This window comes from Carettochelys insculpta, chromosome 2 (genome assembly GCF_033958435.1).
Source record: "Carettochelys insculpta isolate YL-2023 chromosome 2, ASM3395843v1, whole genome shotgun sequence".
Taxonomy (NCBI): Eukaryota; Metazoa; Chordata; order Testudines; family Carettochelyidae; genus Carettochelys; species Carettochelys insculpta.
In genome coordinates, this window is record NC_134138.1 from 235,482,457 (window position 1) to 235,500,646 (window position 18,190).

Here is an 18,190-nt window from a genome sequence, read left to right on the forward strand (position 1 = left end):
TAATGAATTTACTTTGGAGTGGGTGACTTCCCACTGTTCTGGTCAGGTACGGTAGTCCCTGGAGTTATGCGGGGGTTGCATTCTCAAGCACCCTCGCATAACTCAAATTTCACGTAAGTCAGGTGACAGCTTTATTCCCAACAGAGCGCATGTTCTGCAGCCGAGGAAGCAGCAGGAGCACCTGGAGCTCCTTTTGAAGGGCAAGTTTTAGGGTTGGGGGGGCAGTTGGGAAGGGTTAAGCCTGGCACTGGGTTAGGGTTGCAGGGGGAGCGGGGGTGTGGAGCTGAGCCAAGGACTTGCGGGTCTGCAAGGGGTATGTGAGCTGGAACTGTGTGAGGTGGGGGTTAACCAGGGCTACAGGGGGGTTGAACCAGGGCGGGGGGATTTAAACTGGGGCTGTGCAGGGTGTATTTGTGAGCCTGAGCCAGGCACGGGGAAGCGGGGTTGAACCGTAGCCATGCAGGGATGTTTGAACTGGGGCAGGGTGGGGCTGGGTGGCAGGGGTTGAACCAGGGCTGGGGGGCGCAGGATTTTGAGTTGCTCTTTACTCGTGTTAATGTGAGTTAGGTGCAATTTGAAATTGCGCATTTCGAGGGATTACTGTATAACCATCACAGGTGTACCACTTCCCTGAGCATCCCTTGCCTCTTACTGAAACAAGTCCACGCGATAAAACGAATGGGCTAACAACAGTTTCTCATGATACAGCCAAAGATCAACTAAGTTTTCTCCCTTTCTTCCTGGGGCAATATTGACAGGTAATAAAGGCACATTTTAAGCTGTCTCTGCACTAGTAATTTATGTCACCCAGGAGTTTGAGAAAACACATCTCTCAGGAACATAAATTACATCAACAGAAGCAACAGAGTAGCCTGCTGTCTGCTGGTGGGAGGCACTCTCTTAGCAACCTAGCTACTACTGTCCCTTGGAAATTGTTTAATTATGTTGAGAGGAGAGCTGTCTCCCATTGTCATAAAGCAACTAATTATGAGACATCTTACAATGGTACAGCTGTATTCTCACAGCTTTGCCACTCTAAAGCTGCGTCTACACGTGCACGCTACTTCGAAGTAGCGGCAGTAACTTCGAAATAGCGCCCGTCACGTCTACACGTGTTGGGCGCTATTTCGAAGTTGAAATCGACGTTAGGCGGCGAGACGTCGAAGTCGCTAACCCCATGAGCGGATGGGAATAGCGCCCTACTTCGACGTTCAACATCGAAGTAGGGACGTGTAGACTATCCGCGTCCCGCAACATCGAAATAGAGGGGTCCTCCATGGCGGCCATCAGCTGGGGGGTTGAGAGATACTCTCTCTCCAGCCCTTGCGGGGCTCTGTGGTCACCGTGGGCAGCAGCCCTTAGCCCAGGGCTTCTGGCTGCTGCTGCTGCAGCTGGGGGTCCGTGCTGCATATATAGGGTCTGCAACTAGTTGTTGGCTCTGTGTATCTTGCACTGTTTAATGAAAGTGTGTCTGGGAGGGGCCCTTTAAGGGAGCGACTTGCTGTTGAGTCCGCCCCGTGACCCTGTCTGCAGCTGTGCCTGGCTCCCTTATTTCGATGTGTGCTACTTTGCCGTGTAGATGTTCCCTCGCTGTGCCTATTTCGATGTTGGGCTGAGCAACGTCGAAGTTGAACATCGACGTTGCCGGCCCTGGAGGACGTGTAGACGTTATTCATCGAAATAGCCTATTTCGATGTCGCAACATCGAAATAAGCTATTTCGAAGTTGGGTGCACGTGTAGACGTAGCCTAAGCCTGCTAGTGTAGACGTAGCCATGACGATCTTACGAAAGAACAAACAGAAACAAACATTTGAATCTGTCTCAAGTGGCTGCTTAAGGGGTCATTATAAAGTCTGCAAAAGCAACGAGGGGTCCTGTGGCGCCTTATAGACTAACCGAAATATATGAGCATAAGCTTTCGTGGGCAAAGACCCACTTTGTCAGATGTAGGTAGTGGAAATTTGCAGAGGCAGGAACAGCGATGATCATCTAACAGAGATGGAGCATAATTACACCAACAACGAGTGAGCCATTGATAGAAATCTCTTAAGGAGGTTGTCTGAGGGGGATGGTCTCTTGCATAGGTTTCACAATATAGCAATACACCCAAATGGAGAGTGAAAAGAACTGTTATTGAAAGGCAGACCTGCTGTTTTATGCAGACTTCAATCTGTTAAAAAATGCATTTTACTTTCTGTTCTCTGAAGGACAAATATAACACACTTCTCCTTAAACTCAAATGCAAATCAGAGGCAGTTAACTAGGAAGGTAATAGCTAATGCTATTTAGAACATGTCTATCAGCAATTCTCTGAAGGGCAGGCTAAAGAGAAAGGGTTTGCTAAAGGGATGGTGTCAAATTAAAAGTAACACTTCTTAATGCAAATATGGCAGTTCTTTAAGGCCAGAACTGCCTTTTTATTATGTGTGAATTAGACACCTGCCATGCGGGGACCCTAATCCTTCCTCATGTGGGGTTCTAAAAGCTCCCGGGATACTATTACAAAACTACTCCTACCCAAGGCCACTAGAATGAAAAGAAATTAGAGAAAAGCATTTTTATCTATTTTTGTTGTTTATTTTGTGAATTGGGCAGCACAGCTGTGAGAACATCCCCAAGCATTTAAACAGAAAATAGCAACAAAATATTACAGCCACTGAATTGGAAAAAAAACAAAGGCTTATTAATGAAACTGTGTATATAATATTCATAAAGGTGTAATGAAATTATGGTATCAAATCAATGTGTTTTAATAATAATGACATGTGGTATGGGTAGGGTGACCATATCTCCCCCAGCCAAACGTGTGACATGGGGAATGACCCCCGTCCTGGCCAAAACGGGACAAATGGTCACCCTATCTAGGGCTCCAGGAACAAGGCTGCTACCTGCCAGCGAAGTTCCCAGCTTCCCCGAGCTGTGGGTGGCAGCCCACGCCACCGCACAGGTCCAACTGCCAGCTGCCCCAGCTGGGGAAAGCAGTGCAGCTCCGGCTCCAGTTGCCCTGCTCAACCCCCACCATCCAGGCCCCAGATCCAACCCCATGGAAACCGTGGTCGCCCTCCCCCCCCAGCACCTCGCAGCTCCTCCTCCAACCCCTGTGGCCCCAGCTCAGCTCCAGGCCCCCGCTGGGGGGAAGCTGGGCAGCAGCTGAGCCACCGTGTGGTCTGGCTTCCAGCTCCTGGCTCCCCCAGGTGGGGTAAGCTGGTGAACCCCGTGAAATACGGGGCAATTAGCCCTTTTTGCAAAATAAATTGGGACTCCAGAATGGTGCCCAAAAGACGGGGCTGTCCCACCAAAAATGGGACGGATGGTCACCTTAGGTATGGGGGAATACCTATTGTCTAAAGTAAAAGCAGCCATAAGTGATAAGGAGCTAGAAAACTTGCCTTCTTATCACCAATGATAAGTTTAAAGCATAACACAAAAGAGGTGACACCAGTTGATTCATACAAAGAAAATGAATAAGAATTAACAAGGGTCTGATACCATGATGTTAAATGTGAAGCCAGATAAAATAATCCCCGTTTGTATGTAATGGCTCCATGGCATTGGAGATTGTGGACATGGGGAAAATGGACAGGTTCTTCTACTGCCATCACTCTCCCTTAGAAAAGCCAAAATGATTTTAAAGTAATAAATGAGGCCAATTCCCCAAGGACAGTGCATAAATAGGATTAATTTAGATTTTGATATATTACAACATCTACAATCTTTGCTTATGGTATAGATTAGAGCTTATTTTGTCTACACAAGATTTAGATTACGCAGGTTTTATTATTATTCATCCATCCTCTGAGAATTATTTAATCTTTTCACTGTTTCCATTGTAAAGTTTTTGTATTTTATTTATTTTACTTTTCTACTCTTGCCAAAAGCATACATAACAACAGCCACACTGGGTCAGACCAAAGGTCCATCTAACTCAGAATTCTGTCTTCTGACAGTGGCCAATGACAGAATACTTCGTTCCACCGACGGAATGAACAGATCATCATCTTTCGATCCCTTCCATCACCCACTTTCAGCTTCTGATAAACAGAGGCTGGGAACAACATCATTGCCCACCTTAGCTAATAGCCATTGATGAACCTATTGCCCAAGAATATATCTTGCTCTTTTTCAAACTCTTTTTTCATCTTATCCTTCACAACATGCTCTAGCAAGGAGTTCCACAAGTTGACCGTGGGCTGTGTGAAGACATACTTCCTTTTGTTTATTTTAAACCAGCTATCTATTCATTTCATGTGGTGAACCTCAGTTGCTGCATTATGGGAAGGAATAAATAACTCTTATTATTCACTTTCTCCACACAAGTCATGATTTTCATATTACCCTGATTTATCATTTTCCAAGCTGAAAAGACCTAGTCTTATTAATCTCTCCTCATATGGCATCCTTTCATACCCATCATCATTTTTGTTTCCCCTTTCTGAACTTTTTCCACTTCCAAGATATCTTTTTGAGATGACATGACTATATCTGCTCACAGTATTTAAGATTAAAGCATACCATAGATTTACAGAGAGGCAATAAAATAGTCTGTCTTATTCGCAATCCCTTTCTTAACGATTCCCAACATGCTGTTACCTTTTTTGACTGCAGCTGCACATTTACTTGATGTTTTTACACAATGATTCCAAGATCTCTCTCTTGAGTGGTAAAAGCTGATTTAGTCCCCATCATTTTATAATTAGTTCTGGCATTACGTTTTACAATACACATTATTTTGCCTTTATCAACATTGAATTTCATTTGGCATTTTGTTTTCCAGTCACCAGCTCTCTTGAATGACTGGTATTTTCCCCATTTTGGGAAATTTTGATGTAGTGATCAATCCATCAAAATGATATAGATTCTTTAGGACTCTTTAGCAGCTTTAGCATTCCACATCTCTGAAAATTAGATAATAACTTGATTTTTTTCATTTCACCCAGACAGTCAAAAAGAGTTTAGATCAGCCTTCTCTTTTCCTCTGTGGAACAGACTACTGAGCATCTTTCAGAGGCATTTCACCCCTTGACTTTGACTTCATAGTTTGATTACATTTATCCAGTGGGTATTGCTTTAATAAACAATAATAACTAGTTCTTGTAAACCATTTTACATCTATAGAGTTCCAACTTTTACAATGTAGTCCCATTTAACATATACAGTAATCCCTCGATTTACAGGGAGGTTGTGTCCTGCCAAACCTCCGCGTAAATCAAATTTTGCACACATGGCGGGGGGGGAGGTTTGGGGGAGTGCACAACTGGGTGCAGTGTGGTGGGGGGCAGCCACTCAGTCCCCAGCTTCTCCCAGCTGCGGGCCACAAAGCTGCTTGTGCCGCAGCGTCTCAGAAACCGCACAGCAAGCAGCTCTGTGCCTGCCAGGGTCTCCAGCCGGGAGAACTGGAACTGCAAGAAGCTCTGTCAGGGATAGCAGCCGGACTTGTGGCTGCTGCCTCTGACAGGAAACCACTCCTGTCAGGGACATCAGCCATGAGTTAGGCTGCTGTCCACAACAGGAGCAGTTTTTTCCTGCCTGTCTCGAGGGTTTACTATATGGGAACTGTTTCACAGAGGTGAGGTGCCCAGAGCCAGCTGGTGAGCCAGAGTTACAACAAAGGCTAGAACCTCGGTCTAGAGGTAAAATGTAACAAATGGGCTTAGCTCAAAGCGAATGGGTGTTGTTAAAGCTGCCTTTTCTCAGGAAGAGCACCAGAGCCACAGTGTGTTCCAGGGCTCACTGGTGTACTTATGTGAGTAATTTATTATCCCAATTTCCATGGTGTACCCAGAGGTAGATTAGGGGTTGTAGAGCCCTGGGCCAGGACTAGTGTGAATCCCTCCCCGCCCTTTCCACCTGCATTTTTTCCTGCTATTTGCCAGCACTCCTTCCAGGAAGCTGGGTTGGAGTGTGGGAGCTTCCCCTCAACCCCAGCAGGAGAACCAGGGGGAGCGAGGCACCCAGTATTCCAGGGGCACCCAACAGCCCGAGGCCCCTGGGCACAGACCCTGTGGTTCATAGCTAATCTGCCACTGAGTAGTACTTTCCCCTTCCGTTCCTTCTCCCCATGAAACTGACCAGCAGATTTGAACTGGAGAGTGCCAAATGGATACGGAGACCCAAATCTCTTCCTACCCACACCTGTCCATTCCCAGTGAGGCATCTGGGGCTGTGACTCTCAGGAGATTTTAAATGGGGCTAGTCTAGTCTTTTGTGACTTCAGTGTTCGGTGGGCGTTATGGCTGTGTTGGGCTCAGGATATTAGAGACACCACGTGGTAGGGAAAAGCAGTATCTTTTACTGAACCAACTTCCGTTGGTGAGAGAGACAAGCTTTTTGGCGTACACAGAGTTCTTCCTCAGGTATTCTGAGGATATGTCTACACAGCAGCATAAGCTGGGGCTCATGCATAGGCTCGAAAGCACTCCCTCCCCCCTTGGATGCACACACCAATTGGGTTAACCTTCAGCAGGGCTGCCCTTAACATTCCTGGTGCCCTGTACAGCTCAAGCACCTGCACTTCTCTTTGCAGAGGTTGGTGGGTGAGGCAGCAGCCCCACAGCTAGTCTGAACTGAGGGCTGTGAGGGCAGCAGCAGTGTGGGGAAGGCTCAGAGCGGGAAGGGGCAGGAGAGGGGTAGGAGGGCTGGTGGGTGAGCACATGGGGGTGCCAAGTAGGGAACGGCCTGAGCTGCGAGCTGGAGGTGGAGCAGGGGGCAGCCCTGCAACCAGCTGGGGATGTTGAAACAGGTGGTGAGTAGCAGCTGGGCACAGCCAAGGGGCAGATGAGGGATGAGACACCAGAGTGGTCTGTGTTTTGCTGTCCCATTCCAGCCGTGACCTCAGGCACACACAGTACATACATCTGCTATGGGCCCCATGAAACCTTGGGCACAAAGGTGTCCCAAGTTCTGTGGTGTCTTGTGCAGCTACATAGGCTATGTATGCCTGAACTACGGCTCAACTCTAGGGTACCAGGACCCTGAATGGTGTGAGCCCACGTTGAGCTGGGACCTAGGATCCAAGCCCTATTGGTATCCTGCATGCCTAGGGTCTCAGCTTGAAATGGGTCCTGGAAGACCTCTGGATGTATCCCAAGGTTCCTAAAGGTACATCCTTGGTCCTCTCGGTGCTGACAATCTATGGTGCTGTCTATTACACTCTGTTGCAAATGGACAGGACACCTCCCTTTGCAAAGCCTCACTCAGTGTTCGCACATTGTCTGCTGAACACTGGTCAGCCAGCACACTCTCAGAGAGCCTGCAGAGTTTTCACTGGAGACCAACCAATGAAATGTGTTGCAAAAAGAGCTGCTTCTTCCGTGACAAGTGTGGCTCTGGCTCCTCCTTGCTCCTGCGCAGCGATTTTTCAAAGCAGGGAGCAAAGCTGACAAGCAGGAGCCATCCCTCTTCCAGCTATGCTGGGCCAGGCACTCTGGCGCCTTCCCTCTCTGGAGGGCAGTACATGGTCTCCACACCACTCTCTGGTTCTTGCTCCTAGGCTCCTCTTGGCTCCCCTGGTGCCATGTGCGCAGAAGCACCTGACCTGCCTGCACTGTGAAGGTGATGAGTGGAAGCCAGCCCCAAAGCTTCTCACAGCTTCTCGTGTGTCTGATTCCTGGATCCTGGTGTGTGTCAGGGATCTAAGGAATCCCCAGGGGGCTGCTGGAGCACACTGCAGCAGCCCAAACCCTGGTGTCGCAATTCACGGCTCCACAGTGGGCAGCAGCCAGGCCTGGGAGTGTGTATGTTCAGCCTCTGGAACCTACATTTCATGTCAAATTTCTAAACAGGCAAAACTAAACTCACACCCAACCCAAAGCACCTTCATTGAGCATCTCATTTAAAAATTAAGTTTCATTTTAAGATTCTGACAGCCCTGGAAACCGGGGTCCCAGTTAGCCTCAGAACAGACGCAGTTGGGCTTTGACCTGCTAATGTGACTCTCCCTAGAAGTGGAAAGCCCATTTCTCAGATTAGATGGTAGTTCAGTGTGGAACCTTTTCAAACTCCAGGCGTTCTAATAAGGCAGCCATGAAAGGAGCTAATTATGCAGTTTGTGTGATCCTTATGGGCAGCTGGGTCCCAGAAGTAGCACCACCGCAACTAGGCAATTGGCAGTCGAGGTTTCCCACATTGCAACACATTTGCAGAGAGCCAATGATGGAAGGAGCATTAAGAACTCTGGGATAGGGTCACTCTGACTCTGGTCTGTGCACTACAGTGTGGAAGCTAGAGCTCTAGGTTCCAGCACTGGTCAGAAAATCCCTTAATGTAGATGCTTAAGTCCAGGGTTCCCTGACATGGGTCAGCTGACTGAAGTCCCTCTAACTGTAGACTTACATCGCTGTGTGGACATACCCAGAGTGTCACATCTAAATGCAAGATGACACAGATTGTTTAGCATAAATAGTTAACACATTTCTGGGGTCTTTTCAAGGTGAAGTGGCTTGTCAACACTTCTCTAGTCATGGGGATAGAAAAAGAAAAGCTGGGAGAGAAGAATGAATGTGTTATGGATTGTTGCAATAAGCGTAAATACAGTGTCTCTCTTCCATCTGTGTGAGTTCATTTGAGAGGATAGCAACGAAGGGTCCTCTGGCACCTTATAGACTAACAGAAAAGTTTTGAGCATGCAGCATCTGAAGAAGTGAGTCTGTGCTCATGAAAGCTCATGCTCAAAACTTTTCTGTTAGTCTATAAGGTGCCACAGGACCCTTCGTTGCTGTTACAGATCCAGACTAACATGGCTACCCCTCTGATACTTTGAGAGGATAGTGGTTGTCTGGTTTCACCCACATAATTGCTATTGGGACATTTATTGTGATAGGCAAGTGCAGGACATCTGGATCCTGAAAGATGTGTTGTGAGCCTGCTGCTATGATGATATGCCTACAGGTTTTATATGCCTACAGGTTTTGCACCTGTTTTTTTTTTTTTGTCAGGGTCCGGTGCTGCATATAGTCTGTGGGGAGCTTGCTTCTGCTGTTGAGCTTGGAGAGATGGGGGCGGGCAGGGGTGTTCTTGGAAAGCCGGAAGGGTGGGGTCTGGACATATTCCTTCCACAATAAGTTCTGTATCAAGTACGAGTTGTTTGGTGATAGTCCGTATAGACTCCAGTGTGGGATGGTAGGGAACATCTAGGAGTGTAGGATCAGAAGGGTTTTATCACTACATTGAAGCACACTTGCCTGAGGTATCTGAGTATCCTGCTCCACAATGTGACCTACTTCTCTGGTGGAGTGTCATCGTTTGGTGAAGGCAGTTTTAATGCGTTAAGATGCATATCTTGGGCTTTTTCCTTGGAACATTTTCTGTGGGATCTATATATAATAGATTTCTTGGTGTGTTCAGGGTGGTGTAGTGTGGTGATCCATGGATAGCTTGTTTCACACATCTATGTCTATGATTTTTGTGTTACTCTATTTATAATTCATAATGGTGCACATGCACACAGACACCCACCCACCACCCATGATCAAAAAGACATTCAAGCCTCCAATGGCCTCCCATGAACAACCTGCCACAAAAGATCCCTTCCTTATTTTGAATCAAGCCCACAAACTTTCAGTAACTGATAAGGTCCTGATACTGCATGCAGCTCTCTATGGATGGAGTCTAAACTACACAAGTTGTGATATGAAAACAGACTGGGATCCAAAGAGTTTATAATCCAATAGGCAAAAAGGTGGGCATGCTGGGCAGCCCAGAGGGAGAAATAATATAGGCCCCAATTCAGCAAATCACTTACCTTTACATTATGTTTGGGATTTCACTCATGAGGCAATTTTTCACTTTCATTTCTTTGTTAACAATTTCACACAGTGTATCAATCTCCATTCCTGCTGTGCTGATCTACAACTGTCTTCTCTTGCTCTTTATAAATCTCTTTCCATCTCTGCTTTCAAAATGTAATCTTAACTAGGATTAATAAAGATATACCGGGGTCTGTCTTATCTCTTACAGGAATTATGTTTATAATAAAAAGCTTTAATCTTGGAAGAGAGATGAAGGTGAAAAGGGAGCTAGAAAAATTATTAAAATGTAGGAGAATGGAGGAAGGAGGTGAGGACAGGCTAGTGGTGGACACAGGTGGGTTTGAACCAAAACCTTAGATCCTAACACCTCTGAACTTTGGGAACATTCAAATTCAGATCAAAACTTTTTTCCCTGGTCCCACCTCTCTTTGTGAATTAGGGATGGATATGGTAGTTCTGATAAAAGACCCATCTTGATGCTTTTTTTATTTCTGAAATTCAAAAAGAATTCAGTTTAAGCTTTTAAATTAACTTCTGAGCAGCCTTTCTACGTCTTGTGGTCAGACCGGAGAGGATGAGGAAATATCAAAATATAACATGAAAGGCATTTCTGCCCAATGTGAATGAGCATAGACTGAAAATCTCATGGGGCAAATTGATCATCTGAGATTTCCAGAGCAAAAAGGTCTGGATATGCTTCAGATAAACAGCTAAAACCTTAGACAATTGACTGAATCAAACCACAGCACCAAGGCTCACTCACTCACTCCTATTGTTCAGCTCTAATATTTATTCTTAGTGTGTAAGTGGTCTCTCGTACTTTGTAAGCTAAGACCCATGGTGGCATCCTCAACCCATGCTCAAGAAGTTATCATCTGGTGTTTGCGATCACATAAACTACTGCGTGGACTTTGATCTTGCCTTTCTGGAAAAGGTTAATGAGGTCATGGGGTGGCCACCTCCCATGTCCCCCGACCTCTTCCTTCTGCTGTCACTTTTTCTGCATTGTCTCCAGCAAAGCTTCAGCATAACTCAAAGGACAGTGCATGTAGATGAACTCTGTACACACATGGAGAGAGGCTGGATGTCCATGCCAAATCAGTTTGAGCTACTGGTACCTTTGCTATTGTTCATCATCAGGACTTAATAATTTGTCCATGAAACCTGGCAAGAATGGGTGAGTTACTTTAAACTGGACTTGTTACTTTCTCTCACAATGGGCTGCGAAGGGCAGCTATATATTCTTCCCTAAGCTTACCTGTGAAATCTGTCAGAGTCCCATATTGTTTCCTTTCTTGTTAAATGTACTGGTAAGATAAACGTACTGGTAAGATAAGTGTACTGATAACATGTACATTCACAGGGAGACCCTGTGAGACAATATGGACTCCACTGCAGTCCAGTGCCCTCACGGTTCTGACAATTCTCCTGCGTACTTCTTCCTCATCAAACATGGATAATACACTTTCTCTGGGGTCCCACTGTCATAGCAAGTTAGGATTCTGGGTAACAGCCATCTGCCTCAAACTACTTCTGTGTGAAATGGAGTTAATGGTATGTAGCAGGTGGGAGCATTATGGTGCAAGGGGCAAATTCACACTCACTAGAGCCCAGCTGCCCTGATTATCACAGCAGCGTTACTTTCTCATAGTCCTACTGGTTCATCTCAGCTCCTGAACTCTGAGCTAGCAGTGGTGTTCCCAGAAATGCCTCTCTACTTCTTGTCTAACTATAACATTATCACCTAAAATCTGTGCTGTTTCAACATGTTGCATATATAGGGCTAGCTCCAAAGGCCATCTAGATGCTAAAGCTGTTTCAACATGTAGCAGCTCATCTATGAGGTAAAACAGACCAGCAAGAGCATCACGCAGCCAGTAGCATGGTTGCCAATAACATTCAAACTGTTGTTCTTTAAAGCCCCGTGTGACCTTGGAGTCAGCATCTCAGTGACTGCATTTCACTGCAATGAGAATATTTCAGCTGACAAGCTGGTGGCCAGAGTCCACAGGTAGCAAAGTTATCATTGCTATCTTTCTGGATCAAGGCAAGATCCGTCTATGTGGCCATGCTTTCCTCAAGAGACGAACACAGTAAAGGGATATCATAGTACTGAAATCATTAGGAGTTGCACAATGAAATCTCTACACAGTGCTTTGAAGTTGTAAATCTTTGGCATTTTTTTACTTCTATTAACATCTTTTTTTTAAAAAGCCTCAGTGTATGTTATTAGGTTTGCCTGGGCTTATGACTAGAGATGCTATTAAAGTGATAGTGTCAGATAGAATTGTATTGTTGAAAGGAAATTCTTTGTCTGTGTGATACAGCTAGTTATTAAAACAGAAAATTTTTAATAATGCAAAACACTTTGCACAGGTTTAAATAATTACAACGGGCAAGACTAGTCTTTAAAGTGCTACATGACTGCTGTTTTGTTTTATTAGTATACAGACTAACACAGCTACTTCTCTGTCGCTTTTAACTAGCTAATCTATCTCTCACGGTTTCTCTTGTTCTCTGTCTTTTTTATAGCGCTTCCATCTCTGGAGAATCAGACCACCCCCAAATTATTTACAAACCAATAATCCCTTTCTTTCATCTCTGCTTTCTGGAGAAATAATAGTTATTAGATGTGTGTGAATGGGGGCATTGTGTGACCATCTAAAGAATTTATTGTGGGAAAATGAGATGAAGATATGAGTTTTGAATGTCGTTCTGAATTCAGTGAGCTTCCTGCTTATTATTCTCTTTTCTAGGGGTGAGTTCTATGGTCTAGATCCCACTGCTATGAAAATTCTGGCCTCCTGTGCACATTAGCATTCCCTATTGGTCAATTGCTCCAGTAGGGCATGGCTGTCCTGGTAGGTTACAGTTAAGAATGTACAGATCTAATCTTGTGGAGGGCTTCAAATCAGAATGGAAACCTTCATCTGGATTCACTGTTCATTGATGATGCAATTCAAAATGCACACAGAGACAAACATCTACAAGACCTTTACCAAGCTCTCCTCAAACTACAATAGCCATCTAAGGAAATGAGGCAATAGATTGACACAGCCAGATGGGTACCCAGAAGTCACTTGCTACAAGACAGGCCTTGCAAGGAAAACAAGAGAACACCACTGGCCATCACATACAGCCCCCACCTAAGGCCTCTCCAGCGCATCATCAGTGATCTGCAACCCATTATGGACAATGGTCACTCTCAGACCTTGGGAGGCAGGCCTGTCCTTGCCTACAGACAGCCTGCCAAACTTAAACAAATTCTCACCAGCAACTATAGATCACAACACAGTAACTGTAAACCTGGAACCAATCTCTGAACCAAACCTCACTGCCAACTCTGCTCACATGTCTACACCAGTGATACCATCACAGGACTTAACATCAACCATACCATCAGGGGCTCCTTCACCTGCACATCTACTAATACAATATATGCCATCGTATGCCAGCAATGCCCCACTGCAATTCACATTGGCCAAACTGGACAGTCTCTACATAAAAGAATAAATGGACATAAATCAGACATCAGGAACGGTAATGTACAGAAACCTGTGGGAGAGCACTTCAATCTCCCTGGACACTCAATAACAGATTTAAAAGTAGCAGTCCAAAACCAAATAATTTAAAAAATCAAATGGAGAGAGAAATCTCTGAGCTGCAATTTATTTGCAAATTTCACTCCATCAACCAAGGATTAAACAGAGACTGGGAGTGGCTGGCCCCTTACAAAAGCAGCTTCTGTGCTCTGGGTATTAATAGCTCCACATAGACTCTGACAATGGACCATTCCCTACTTCTAATCTAACTTGTTTTTTCCTCTTTTGATACATATTACTGATAATGGGCCATTTCCAACTTGACCGAATAGACTTTGTCAGCTCTGGCCCTCCCTTTTACTGGGTCCCCACTCTTTAAATACCCTTCTGAAACTTCTCCCCCGACTCATGCATCTGCCCACAAAAGCTTATGCTCCAAAATATCTTTTAGTCTGTAAGGTGCCACAGGACTTCTTCTTGTTCTCAAAGATACAGACTAACATACCTACCTCTCTGATTCAAAGTGCATAGCATCTGGATGATGAGCTTGTGAAGAACCGTGTTGCTCTGCTGACAGAGCACCGCATTCTGTGACACCTGAAGATTTTCAGGGTGAACTACTTCTTTCCTTGATACAATAAATTACAAAAATCAAGGGCAGTGGTCATGAGTACAAAGATTACCATTGCCAGCTTTGAGTCCAATAGGATGCAGTGCAGTTTCCTAACCAGCACCTAATGGAAGTGGGTGATTATTTCCACCAGGCCTGTGTATATGTGTTAACATTTATGTCTGTCAGTCTGGCTGTGTGAGAAAGAAAGAAATGTCTCACAATTTTAAATTAAAAACTAGTGCTCCTTTATGAAGAAAATAGTTTAGTCTTGCTTTCATTGCATAGTTACTAGTCTAATCTGTGTCATAACACATTTTTAAATGTGTGGCAAACTGGATCATAGGTAGAAATATTATATTTTGGTTACAGAAGGAAAAATTGGCCAGGCTTTAAAGGCACACATTTCATAACAGCACATGTGCAAAGCATTAAAATAATTGTGCTGCACACATCAATAACACACAGAGCGAACAATGAATATTAGAAACACATTCCTAAAACTGGCCTAGTGGCTTGGCAGCAATGTTTTGTATAGGAGACCTGTGCTGGAGGCCAAATAAAGGGGCTTCTGCTTCCAGAACTGTCAGGGTTTGGCAGTTGTTGAAGTGAAGCTCTTTGGTGAAGGGTGAGAAGGGGTGGGGAAGAAATTGGACAGGCGTTCCAGCTGTTGCTGTTCCATTTGCCCGACTGGCTGAACCACAGATTGGTTTTAGGAGGTATTCATTGAGGAAATTTGGCTTCTTCTCTTAATGGCTGCAGCTGAAAGCTGTGCCAGTGCCAGTGCCAGGGTAAGAAGGAGGGAGGATGGGTATAGAAGAAAAACAACACAGAGAACAAATGGCAGTGCTGGGAACTCTCAGCCTCAGTCTATGGTGAGAATACTAAAATGCACTGTCAGGTCTGATGTCCTGAAATATGTGCTGCTGGGCAAGATGGGGAGAATAAGCACTGACATATATTTGCATATAGGCAGGATCTTGTGGCTCCCACAAAGTGATGAAACATATACATTCAATAACAGCTTATGCAACATATTAAAGAATTAGTATGGGGTTGAGCAGTACGCTAGCCATTCAAGAATGACATTCTGTGCCAAGCATGAAACCATCTCAAAATGAATTACTTCTGTTCTCATGAATATTCCAGCCCAGGATGATTTTGAAGATTCTGATATATTTTCTTCAAGCAAAATGACATGATCTCAGCAGCTCCATTAAAAAGGAGTTGTTTTGATTTGACAAAACAGGAAGGCTGTCATGAATGGCCCAGAAGTCAAAGGTCTTCCACAAGAGAATGCATGCAGCACACAAGATCCAGCTACACCCTAAAAACAGGATAGAAGTCAGAGTGCTCCAACCCAACCTACGGCTTCTGCCATTTGACTACAACTGTGAAAGCAATTCCCAAGATTTTATTAGGCACCCTAACTCAATTAATATAGAATATTTCATCTTGGGTCAAGTGGTATTAATTTAACAAGAAAATTATCTTTCCCTTTGGCCCTTCATTCATGATATTTGACTCCTTTTATTCAGTTATTTTAGTCAATAGGGCCATTTTGTTCAGTTGTCCCTCAATTTCAACTTCTGTTAAAATATCATTGTAAACATAACCATGAACTTAATTTCAATGTTGTTTTCTTATTTTGAGATTCTCACGAGCTTGCCGTACAGATTAGCGGACAAAGGATCTTGCTCTTCCACAACACTGATTAGTAGAATGACTATAGAGAGATAAAAGTCAAGTCTTTTGTTAACTGTGAGTCCTGAGGTAGTGAAGGAGAGAAAGCGCCTCTGAATTTTGAGCCACATAAGGCCTTATAAATGCTACAGAGCTCTGATGAGAAAAGGAAAGCCCAGATCAGTCAGCTTCACTTCTGTGACTGGAAAGATAATGGAGCAAATAGTTAAGAAATCTATTTTCAATACCTAGAAGATATACTGATAATAACAGTCAGCATGGGTTTGTCAAGAAAAAATATCATTTCAAATCAACCTCATAGCTTTCTTTAACAGAGTAATGCACTATGTCAAAATCATAGTCCCATTCACACAAACCAGGAGAAACCTGCCCATAGGTATTGAAATTCCTGTGGTTGGAGTGCAGCAGGAATGAACAGTCTCCTCTCTCCAGATAATGAGCAGAGCCACATTTATCTAAATAGGAGAACAAGTTCTTCAAAATCATTGTCACAAAATATCTTCAGCAATTGACTAGAACAATGTGTGAATAATTGCAAACCAGCAAGGGTTAGATTAGATTCACTTTAAGTATTACGCCCTGATTATTGTCAACACCAAATACTCAGTATCAACTGCTCCTTCCAAAATTACGATTGTCTTAGGTGTTTTTTTAATGGGGATTATTTTTATTTGTCTTCTAGATTTGGAAGCCCTTGGCTGCAAACAGACCACCTTTCCAAGCTTTTCTTGGCATCCCTACGCGTGTGAAGAGGTCAGCTCACTGCCTGATGCCTTTCTGTGGCCAGGTGTGGTGTGAGAGCTCTGTCTTACTCTCAGGGGACCTGCAGCCACCAGCTGCTCTAACTCTAACACAGTGGCTTTCCTCCTCATGCGCCTGTCTATCCAGCCAGGTAAGTCTCAGGTTTCTCCCCTCCTAGGGTAGTCTGTAATCGCAAGCTAGGGTAATTAACACAAAGAAACTGAGTTCAGTGTGATAATTGGAAAAAAGTGTCCCTCTTTGTGTGGAACGGAATCAGGCCCTCTCTATTTTTGTTGGGAAAGATCCAGCCTTCCCTCAGCCCCTTTCTCAGGAGCTGTAAGTAGACTACCTTCTTCCTTCTGACCTGTTCTGCTCCCCTGTTAACTTCCTGTAGCTTGTGGATTATAGAAACCTGGGGCTGGAAGAGTCCTCAGGAGGTTATGGCATCCAGCCTCCTGCCCAAAGCAGCACCAACCCTATTTTGCATATGTGTCATGGCCAGGCAACTTGAGCCCAGAGCACTTCCCAACCCCTTTTTGCCCAATGAAGGAAAATGCAGTCATTTTTTTCAGAAATTGAAAACTAAAATTCACTAGTTGCATGCTCCCAGGCATTGGCTCTTTCAGAAAATCACAAAATGCTGTGAGACTTGTAATAAAATCACAAGAGTGCACAATGGAGCTAATGTCACAATATTACTGGACCCGACTACATTTCAAGGTAATAATCGTTTTAATCATAGAGTAAAATTGAATAATGATGATAAGTCAGCACTGTTGTTTTCTTTCCTTTGGCAATACATTTTTTCCAGTTGAACAAACAAAGTTCAACTTACTTTAGCCTAAAGATTTAATTAATACCTTTTAAAACCAATATACAAAATTCAGAGCCAAGAAACTGACAAGGGCACCAGCCCTAGTCATTTTCCTGACTCCCCAAAGTGGAGGGGAACGGGAGACCAGGTGGCAACCTGGCTCCTGGTTTCCCTCCACTTGCAGGAGCTGGGAAACTGACCAGCATATAGCTGGTCAGTTTCCTGGATCCAGCCAGCAGGGAGAAGGGGACCCAGCTGCCCCCTGGTTCTCAGCTCCCTGCCACTCTGGGAGCCAGGCATGGCTTCTCCCCGACTTCTCCCAACTGGGGAGCAGGTCTCAGGTATCTCCCCTCCTAGGGTAGTCTGTAATCAAAAGCAAGGGGAATTCTCCCAGCTGGTGGAAGCCAGAGAGAAGCTGCAGCAGCACAGCAGTCTTTCTCTACAACTTCCTCTAGCTGGGAGAAGCTGCGATGGGCAGACAGAGCCAGGCAGCAGACAGCTACAAAGTGGCTTCAAGTTGCGCTTAACTTGCGTTAAGGCAAGTTAAGTGCAATTCAAAGTTGCTCACTTCAGGGGTTTACTGTATATATATCTCGGCAGCCTCAGGAGTGGAATTAGCTGGTAGTGAGGGGAGGGGCCTTTCTCTCTTTTAAAATATGAAAATATACCATATATCTATCTATCTATCTATCTATCTATCTATGGGTTTAATGGGTGAGTGGGTCACTGTGCCACCCTATATAATATCTAGTCACAAAGCTTTCACCTGAAGTCTTTTGCTAGTGCCAGGAAGGGAAACCCAGGAGACCACAGAAATGCGGGATAGTCCTGGTCTGCAGGAACAGGTCAAAAGTCAGACGGACTCTGGGCTGGGAGTTGAAAAAGGAATAGTTAATGGTCCTCTTAACCAAAACATCTGGAACGCTTCACACACATTTATAGTCTTCTTATGAGGTTCGCTTCACCTCTAAATGTACTGAGCACAAACCTGAAACAATAAAGCCGATGGAAAACATGCACACTTACAATAAC

At 44.6% G+C, this 18,190-nt stretch overlaps 1 long non-coding RNA gene across 1 annotated transcript in view; it reads left to right on the top strand.

Annotated features, from left to right (window-relative positions):
- Window positions 1-16,458, top strand: part of LOC142008893 (uncharacterized) — a 141,170-nt gene extending 124,712 nt beyond the window's left edge. The window contains exon 3 of the long non-coding RNA XR_012644260.1: window positions 16,286-16,458. This is a non-coding gene — a long non-coding RNA (uncharacterized LOC142008893). The remainder of the gene's footprint in view (window positions 1-16,285) is intronic.
- Window positions 16,459-18,190: the final 1,732 nt, after the last annotated feature.